The sequence below is a fragment of the Daktulosphaira vitifoliae genome, unplaced genomic scaffold (genome assembly GCF_025091365.1).
Source record: "Daktulosphaira vitifoliae isolate Bord-2020 unplaced genomic scaffold, ASM2509136v1 Scaffold_1, whole genome shotgun sequence".
Taxonomy (NCBI): Eukaryota; Metazoa; Arthropoda; class Insecta; order Hemiptera; family Phylloxeridae; genus Daktulosphaira; species Daktulosphaira vitifoliae.
In genome coordinates, this window is record NW_026099572.1 from 17,341,475 (window position 1) to 17,352,519 (window position 11,045).

Consider the following 11,045-nt stretch of genomic DNA (forward strand, 5'->3'; position numbering starts at 1 on the left):
GTTGATACAATATTGTGTCAACAATATTATGTGAAATTTTAGTTTCGATGCGAAGCTGAGAAGGTATTATTTTACCAAGATGTGTTAGATGTCTAGTTGAAGACATTACCCTTAAAAATTGAAAAAAATTCCCTCGTTCCCAGTAAACGGGGGAAATTTCCAAAAAAATTACAATTTTTCAAAACGGTAAATTTCGTCATTTTTTTCACTTTTTTTTCTTAGAACTACCGTAACTTTTTTAAAAATTAAAACAACAACTTTAATTTTTTTTTTTATCGAAACCTTAAATATTTTCCTTTTATGTGATGTCGTTTTTTTTTAAATCTAACACTTAACAGGGGGGATTTAAAATAGAAACTTATTTACAAAAGCTAACTTTTGAAAATTTTCTAGAAATACTGCATCCTTTTAAACGTATATCAAATTAAAGCTTATGTCATGTACTATAAAATGAAAAAAAAATATTTTTTCCTGTCACCTTATCTTCTACGTGCGAACGGCTACCGTAGTTTAAAAAATGCTATCTTTATGTTTTATTTTTTGATTTTCAATTTTCAACTTATAACTTAAAATAATGTATGTATCAACACAAATTTTTTTTCTAAATACTATATATATATCTCTTTCATTTAACATAATTTTTATTTAAATTGGACAATTTTCCTTTATATAGGGGACGTTCAAAACTTAAAAAATTCGTATAAAAAATAGAACTTCTTCAACTTAACTTTTGAAAATGTTCCGGAAATACGGCGTCCTTTAAACATATGTCAAATTAAAGCTTATAATAAATACTATAAATTCAAAAAAAAAATTTGTCCTAACACCCTTTCTTTTATAGGAAAATGGCCGTCGGATTTAACGAAAGTTATAATTTTTATGTAAAAATAACTGTTTAACATAAAATATTTTAATACTTAAAACTGCCATAACTTTTTGAAAAATGAACAAATTAAAATTCATTTTTTTATATTGAAACCTTAGATATTTTTCTTTCATTTGATACATTTTTTTTGAAAATATGACTCTAAACCAGCCCGCAGGGGGAATTAAAAAAAAAATTTTTGCACACAAGTTAAGCTTTTTCAAAATATTTTTTGCAAAATGTTCTAGAAATATTGAGACTTTTATTTAATCTTAAATTAAAGCTTATATTATTATTTAGAATAAAATTCATAAGACTTAAGAAGTTAAACTTATTTAAATATTTTTGATTTTTAAAATCAAAAATATTTAAATCATTGTAGTCTCCCCTCACGAGAAGAAATTTTTTATTAATGTTAATATTATTTTACAATGTGTTTCTTTTTGTGGTTGCGATTTATTTTTCCAACCCTCAATTAACCTACTTTTTTCAACGATATTACAATTCGTATTTAGTTCAATATATTATCCTCAAAAATTAAAAAAAATCCCTTAATCAAATAAAAAGTACCATAAACAGCTTTATCCATACAAACAATCAAAATGATTGATTTCTAATATTTTTAATGTATTTATTATCGAATTAGATTTGATATGATAAAAGTATTTAACTACAATAGTAAATAATTTTACTTTGTAATTTATTAATTTTTAACTTAATTTGTGTGTGTTACTAATAGTCTATTACATTCCAAATTTTTGAAATATTATAGACAGTTAATATTTCAAATTTTTTGGTAACATGTTGCTTAGGGTGGCGCAAAAAAAATCGACTTTAAAAATTTTTATCAGACACCCTCTAGATTTATTAAGTATATAAAAAAAAACATGTTTTGAAAATTTGAGATCGATAAAAAAATTTTTACCAGTCGCACAAAGCGTTTTTCGTATTTTTACCAAAAATACCCCTTATTTATTAAAATATGGTTAAAATTCTAAATTTTGGTCAATTATAATCATCTATATATGTAAAATGTTGTATTTTTAATGTAGAAAACGATTTTATAATTTTTTAATTTCTAAGACCTATATTGATTACGTAATTTACCTAAACGTCTAAGTATATGGTACTTTTCGGATCGACCTGAAAGGGGCCAAAATTTTTTTTTAAGTTTTAAAAAATTGATAGTTTAATTAATTGTTGTGTTTATTATATGGTGTAAAATTTTTTTTTAAAAAATTAAAACCTTATTTTCACGTTTTTTTAAAACTAAATTTTGATTTTATCTTTATTGATTTCTATCAATAAAGATATCATTGTTACACAGTATTAAGGCAGAAAAATAACCATACATGCTATTTATCAATTACATAATCATAAATTTATGATCTGTTGATGATGATTTATGATAAAAATTGTGGAAAAAATTATTCTATAAAAGCCATTAAGTACAAGAATTATATTTTTGATATTAAGTTAATTATAAGACTTAATAAAACATCATAATAAAGTATTAAATTTTATTATTAGTAAAAAAAATTTTTACACCATATAATAAACACAACAATTAATTTAACTATCAACTTTTTAAAACTTAAAAAAAAATTTTGGCCCCTTTCAGGTCGAAATTATAGGGTCACCACCCTATATTGTTGCTATATAAATCACAAATCTAAAAAAAAAATGATTTTTAGTTTCACCTGAATTTAACAATTGATTTTTACAACTATAATCAAAATTTATAATCGCTCAATTGAGTAGATCTTATTAAAAACTTCTTTTTCATTGGTTTTTTTAGTTATAGTAAATCATATAAAACAAAAAATTAATTCAGTTTTGTATATTTCATTGTAGAATCTTTTTAAACACCAAAAGTTGATTATAAATGATTACTATGATTTCTATTACAATAAAAATGCAATAAAATCGAGCTTTACTAATAAATTTACTGTAAATAGTAATTATAAAATTTCCTAAGTGCATATTAATCTTAATTATTCCATTATTTTCTATTTAATAATGTCAATTTAAAACTTGCAAGTTGAGTTAAAAGTTATGATAATTAATTCATTTTTTGGTCCAATATGTCCCGGCGCTAGCGACTTGAAAGGATACGGCACACAGTGGGACCAAACGCTGATTTAGCCGGCCAAAAGTACCATTTTTAAATCAACTAATAAAAATTTTTTTTTTAGCAAATTTTTTTTATTATATCCTTATAAGGTCATGTACAAAAATTCAAGGCCAAAAATTGATATAGTAATGGTTGGGTGCTATTTAAATATCATAACACTGTATTTTTTTGTTTTTTTTCTAGGATTTTTATTATTTCTTCAATCATTTTTTCCTGCTTAATTAAAAACCTTAATTTTTTTTTTTTTAATTTAAAATGTTTAAAAAGTCATCGGCTTTCAAATTTACTAAGAAAAAATTTTTATTTCTTTTTTTTTTTAATTTTAATAATTTTTTACACACAAAAAAATGCAAATACTTATTTTACATTGTTTTTTAAAGAGTTTAACTCAAAATTACGCAATATTACGATTACACCAATACATGCATGTTGTAGAAGAACTCTTAAGCTACAATTACAAAAAAAAAAATTTTGCGTCAGATTGCATTTGAGCCCTGCACATAGAATTTCCCTATAATAAACGTGTATTTTTGTAAAAATTGTAATTTTAATCATTTCATTGGTTTTATCAGTTCGATCAACTTTATCAGCTTAAAAGTTGTAAAAATTAGATGTAATTAAAACTAATGATTCGTTAAAATTAAGTTTAAATAAAGTTTTTAATAATATACATAAAATAAAATAAAATAAGTTATACAATTTTACTGTGCCACTAAATATTGTTTTATTTTAGAAATACTATTATATTATTGTTAATATAGTTTATTATTGTTAACACTTACCACATACTACTTGATTATCCATTATTTAAAAATAATAGAATAATTTTTACAACTTTTAAATTAAAACAAAACTGCAATTAATTCACTGTGAAACTTATAAAAAATATGTGCAAATTATTATGACGTGACGCGCCGTTTGTAACATGTAACACAATCTGATTAAACAGAAAAATGTTTTGGTAATAATAGTATTTTATTTTATGTGTATTATTAAAAACTTTATTTAAACTTAATTTTAACGAATCATTAGTTTTAATTACATCTAATTTTTACAACTTTTAAGCTGATAAAGTTGATCGAACTGATAAAACCAATGAAATGATTAAAATTACAATTTTTACAAAAATACACGTTTATTATAGGGAAATTCTATGTGCAGGGCTCAAATGCAATCTGACGCAAAATTTTTTTTTTTGTAATTGTAGCTTAAGAGTTCTTCTACAACATGCATGTATTGGTGTAATCGTAATATTGCGTAATTTTGAGTTAAACTCTTTAAAAAACAATGTAAAATAAGTATTTGCATTTTTTTGTGTGTAAAAAATTATTAAAATTAAAAAAAAAAAGAAATAAAAATTTTTTCTTAGTAAATTTGAAAGCCGATGACTTTTTAAACATTTTAAATTAAAAAAAAAAAATTAAGGTTTTTAATTAAGCAGGAAAAAATGATTGAAGAAATAATAAAAATCCTAGAAAAAAAACAAAAAAATACAGTGTTATGATATTTAAATAGCACCCAACCATTACTATATCAATTTTTGGCCTTGAATTTTTGTACATGACCTTATAAGGATATAATAAAAAAAATTTGCTAAAAAATAATTTTTATTAGTTGATTTAAAAATGGTACTTTTGGCCGGCTAAATTAGCGTTTGGTCCCACTGTGCGGCATAAAAATCACCAAGACAAAAATTAAACATTAAAAATATATTTGTAAGTTTCTTTGCGCTGTCCCCCGGCTCAATGCTCGTTAAAGCAAAGACATTAAGCTCAAAGACTAGCTACCCAATAGGCTTACAAATATATTCTAACCTAATATACCTAATTCTAGAATAATATTTAGTTGCAACCTTTACTTGTCCGCCGGCGAGTTGCTCGTTAAAGCAATAACATTAAGCTCAATGACTAGCTACCCAATAAGTATAGAGCTGCAATACATTTAGTCCAATATATTTATTTATAAATTAATTTAATTCTCAGTATTGCTATATAAATAATAAATTTAAAAAAAAAATGATTTTTCGTTTCACCTGAATTTAACGATGGATTTTTACAATTATAATCAAATTTTATAATACGCTCAATTGAGTAAATCTTTTTAACAACTTTTTTTTATTGGTTTTTTAGATATATAATCCTTAAAATTAATTAAATTCTGAATATTTCCATTAAAGAATCTTTTTAATCACCAAAAGTTAATTAGAAATGATTACTATGATTTTTATTTAAGTGATCTATTACGATAAAAATGTAAAAAAAATTGATCGTTTCTGATAAATTTACAGTAAATAGTAATTATAAAATTTGCTGACAGCATATTAATCTTAACAATTTCATTTTTTTCTATTTAATAATGCCAATTTAAAACTTGCAAGTTGAGCTAAAAGTTATGGTATAAATTCATTTTTTTTTTTTATTAAAACTTTCACGTTAAAGGACACAAAAGAGTAGGTTCAAAATTATTACTTTTAACATATCAAAAATCTGGATATAATTAAGGATATAGAAGTTGAAGTTGCTTTTTTAATTATCCATCAATTTCTTAGNAGTTGATGTTGCTTTTGCAATTATCCATCAATTTTTTAAAATTAAACACTATCTACAGATTTGCATCGAAGCGTTTCTTATGAAAGTGATTTTAATCACTGTCAGATTAAATCTATACTGGATCCAACTATGCAACGTCCCCACTATGCCGTGACCCCACTGTGCTGGGTTTTATTTGTTTGTTTATTTATTACATTAGTTTACAAATGATACAGATTTTTTTATGAAAGTTCAAGTGGAATAAATTTGATATCGGTTAACAGAATATTTATACGTATAACATTTAATCTGTATGAAATAAAATATCAACGTTTGTATTTATTCTCTTGCAACTATTAAAAATGTGACATTGCTATTACCATTTAGTTATTAATAAAAAACATTATGCCATGCGATTATAATCAACATAAACATTTATTAAGTTGAATATATTATATAGTTTAACAATTTAATTAAGAATTGAATTAATGACATTATAATTCTGAAAAAAGAAAATAACAGGAGATTTGAATTAAATTTAACGACTTTAACAAATCGAAAATAACTTTAGGGTTTAATTACCTTATAGGTTTAATTATTATTTGAATTTTTAATTTTATTATTATTTTTTTTTTTTGACAATATTCGCTATCTTTGTAACTTCAATATCTTTTAAGAAAATGACAAGTTATCCAAGAAAATCAAGGAAATTTTAGAGAAATATTAAGATACAGAGCTCAAGGAGATGACCGTTTAAAATCATTTTTGGAAGCTGAAGAAACAATAAAATATACAAGTAAAACACTTCAAACTGAAATAATTGAATCCTGCAATAAAATTATTTTAAATATTAATAAACATAAATGCCCAAAGATGTTTCATAATACTTGCTGATGAAACGGCCGACATTAGTGGAATCGAACAAGTAACTTTGTGTGCACGATATTTAGATGTTGAAAATATGATTATCAAGGAAGAGTTTTTCAGATTGTACCTACGACATATACTACTGGAAAAGATTTATCCGATATTATTATTCAAAGTTTACATTCATTTGGTGTAGAAACAAAATACCTTAGAGGACAGTGTTACGATGGATGTGCTTCTATGTCTGGTCAATTTAACGGAGCTCAAGCTTTTATTCACAAAGTCACCCGTTGCGACGTATGTTCATTGTGCTGTTCATGTCTTATACCTTGCTATTTCCTATTCATCTTCTATACAAGAAACACGAAATTGATTAGGAACACTATCTAAAGTTAGAGATTTCTTCATATACCCGAAGCGAAAAGATGTGTTAAAAAGTCAAATCGAAGAAAGCCAAAAATGTATTACTAAAAAATCATTAAAACAATTATGTGCGACTAAATGAGTTGAACGTTTTTATGCTGTCAATGATTTTCTTGAGCTTTTTGTGTACCTAATTAAATCGTTTTTTATAATTTCGAAGTGGAATAACACTGAAACATCATCAAAAGCAAGCAATTTACGAACATCAATACTGAAAGGAGATTTTATTATTTATCTACTTATTGTGAATAAAGTATTTAGTTATGAGTTACCTGGTTTAAAACAACTTCAAAGAATAGATATTGATCTAGGTGAAGCTATGGATATTGCGGAAGATACAGTAAAAGAATTTCAATCTTTAAGATCGAATGCTGAGTCTGAATTTCATAAAATGTTTGAAAATTCATTGACGTTTTCAAAAAAACTAGATATAAATACGATATTAATTTAATATAGATATTAATATAATAAATCATATTTCTATACCACGTATTATAGGAAGACAAACGAAAAGAGTAAATATTGAGACAAATTCACCAGAGTCATATTTTCAAGTTACTTATTTTATTCCTTATTTAGATACATTTATAGATCAACTAAATTCAAGTTTGTGAATCAAAAATTGTGGTTATTGGACTTGAAATCATTAATTTCAACAGACGAAAATGAAGCTCACTTCTTACTCTTGGCACAAATGTACATGATTGACTTAAATGAATGCGAAAATCTGTGTTACTGGCAGAGTTCAAATTATGGAAAAGATGTTTAGAAAATATTAAATCATCAAATATATCAAGAAATGCCATGGAAACAATAGTTTTATGTGATAGCCAAGTTTATCCAAATGTATTTAAACTCCTACAGATTTTTGCAACTTGACCAGTATCTAACTGCATCTAATGAGAGTTCCTTTTCTAACTTAAAAAGAATAAAGACGAACTTGCGAAACACAATGTTACAAGTAAATCAATTGTGGTTAATTTATTATTTTAATTATTTTATAATTATGAATTTTTAAGTCTTTTTTTTTTTAATACAAGGATGGTTAAAAAAATTTGGCTATGCTAGCCATTAACACAGAAGTAGGCATTGATGCCAGTAAACTAATTGATAATCTAAGTGAAAAGAAGAGACGCCTAAATCTTATATTACAAATTTAGTTTTAAAGTTCAAAAATTGCTAATTTTACTATAATCTTTACTGTATAAAAATATAAGAAATAAAGATCTTGAAATATTAAAATAGATCTTAATATATTTATATCTTTACAACAATTTAAAAAGTATTTAAAAAAAAAAATGTTAGTCATTCCCATTTAAAAAACCAAAGTTGACACCCTTACAAGACATAAGGGATGAACATAAAAAGTTTTAAATAGTTAATAATTCAAGAATAATGTGTAACTAAAGAAAACCAAAAAAAAAAATGTTTAAATTATTATTATTCTGCAAGTAATTGAGTGGGTTATGATAAAAAAATCACCCTGTATACTGTAATATAGTTTATCATTTGTAAAGCTGGAAGTGAAACATTTTTGTAACGTTTGATTTAATTGTAATTTCCTGATCTATTGTTACTAGACCAGAAATTAAATATTTATAAACATTTTTGAAAATGATTGTATTATTAATTTTGTAAAAAGAAGAAAAACAAAATATTTTAGTATATAAGACGAAATGGAATGAATTGTAGAGGAGAAAGGTCCTCGGGAGCACCGAATGTAATCTCTTTTCACGCGGTACGTTTATGACATTAAGTTTTCATTTTGTGTATTATTTTATTGTGTTTTAAGTGTATATTTATTTTATATGTTTTGCATTGTTTAATTATATCTATAATAATTACATTTAAGTTATTATTAAACTTTTACTACTTTAAGTTAAGATACTAAGGTTGTTTCTTTTAAGATACAACAATACCAAAATTTCAAATTTCAAATTACTTGTCAATTCCTAAAATAGTAATTAGAAAAATAGTAAGTATTTTTTTGCGTCAGTAAATATTTCTACAATTTTCGTTTGTGAGGTTCATTAAAAGTTGAACAACCCGAAAAATCATTCAAAATACGCTACTGGATGTGAGCGTTGAGGATGTGGGAGATCGTGTCAAGTGGAAGTTCAGGATAAGGGTGGCCGACCCCAAGTAGTTGGAATTAAGGCGAGAAAAAAAAACTTCTGTACATAATATGGACTAACATTTTGATATCATAGGAAAATTGTATAAAAAATCAATATTTAACAAATTTCAAAATGCTGTATAAACGTAACTACTGAATTAAAATAAGAGTTATTGTTATCAAAATTTTTCTTTAAAACTTATCTATAAAATGACTATTTTCAAATCTTAAAAAATTTTTTTAAAACTATGGATATAGAATATAATTAATGCCTGAAAATAGAAAAAAATATGACATGTTTTATACATTAAAACTGATCGGTAGCTTACGATATTTTAAACTTTGAATAAGAACACTTTATTTTTATTCTATAATATGGACTGTATTTTTTTTATTTGNTTCTATAATATGGACTGTATTTTTTATTTTATATCTTTTACATTTTATATACGAAAAACTATAGGTGCGCGTAAGTGAGCCGGACTCATCATTCGCTGTCCGGTTTTCGACTAACTTACAAACAAAACCCTACGCTGCACCGCCCTCCACCTATCCTATAACAAATATATCTAGCGTTTTTTCCCCAATATCAAACAAGCCGCCCACTTTGATTAACCAAAATCAATATAAAATTTATCTAACAAATCAAAAAAAATATATATATAAAACATAAAACAAATTGCAAAAACAAAAAAAAAAACTAACATTCTAACATAACAAATGGATTACAAATATATTNAAACTAACATTCTAAAATAACAAATGGATTACAAATATATTTAAATTGACAAACAATAAATTTTCAATAAATCAATCGATTTCAATTGGCAATGGACTTAAATTTCGAACTGCTCGTAAGTATTCACCAAAAGCGGTTTTTACCCTTGCTGTGCGTATCACGCCATCCTTACCACATATAACACTTAATACTCGGCCTAATCACCAGACCAGCGGGCTGAGATTTTCTTCTTTTATTAAGACGATGGAACCCACTGACAGTTTAGGTCCCTCCTCCTTTGCCCATTTGTAGCGAGTTTGAAGTTGTGAAAGATATTCACTACTCCAGCGTTTCCATAGTTGCTGAGAAAACTTATTTACTCTACGCCAACGGTCTAATCGATTTGACGGAGTATCGCTTACGTCTCTCTCTGGTAATGTAGTCAATGCTTCACCAATTAAAAAATGACCAGGCGTTAGCACAGTTAAGTCGGTTGGACAAGAAGACAAAGGAGTGAGAGGACGTGAGTTCAGGCAAGCCTCAGCGCGCGTGAGCACGGTGTACATTTCGTCGAACGTTAAATGCGATTCGCCCAGTATTCTTTTTATGAGCCCTTTCATGCTTTTAACAGCAGACTCCCATAATCCCCCAAAATGTGGAGAGCGCGGAGGTATAAACTTCCACTCAATACGTTCATTTGTAAAATGCTCAAATAACTCCTTTTTATGCGCTTCTGAATGAAATAACTCATACACCTCTTTTAACTGACGATCTGTACCATGAAAGTTTGTGCCATTATCTGAATATATCACACTAATTTTTCCTCTCCTAGCCACAAACCTCTGTAATGCTTGTATAAAGTCCTGCGTACTTAATCCATTTACCAACTCAATATGTACGGCCTTAGTTGAAAAACACACAAACACACTAACATAAGCCTTTTTTAAAGGCGCATTTTTTCTTAAACTACTCTTTAACATCACTGGCCCCCAGAAATCTACTCCACTTATCTTAAAAGCTCGAGAAGGTTCTACTCTATCGCTTGGCAGGTCCCCCATTATGGGCTGCACCATGATGGGTCGTTGTCGAAAACAACGCAAACACTTGAATATAATTCCTCTAATTGTATTCCTTGCATTTAATGGCCAATACCTTTGCCTTATGGACGCTAAAACAGTTTGTGGACCGCTGTGACATAATCTTTCATGCTCATCTCTAAGTAACAATTTAGTAAACGTACTCTTAGCCGGTATAATCAGTGGATGTTTTTGAAATATCTCTAATGATGCTGCATTTTTTAATCTTCCGCCCATTCTAAGTACTCCACTTTTATCCAAGAACGGTTGTAGGCGAAAAAGTTTACTTTTTTGTGATACTTGACCATTTGGCCCTTT

At 26.2% G+C, this 11,045-nt stretch overlaps 1 long non-coding RNA gene across 1 annotated transcript in view; it reads right to left on the minus strand.

The window, feature by feature from the left end:
* The window catches only part of LOC126910513 (uncharacterized), a 39,652-nt gene that overhangs the window by 27,092 nt on the left and 1,515 nt on the right, over positions 1–11,045 (minus strand). The gene's annotated exons all lie outside the window — the stretch shown is intronic.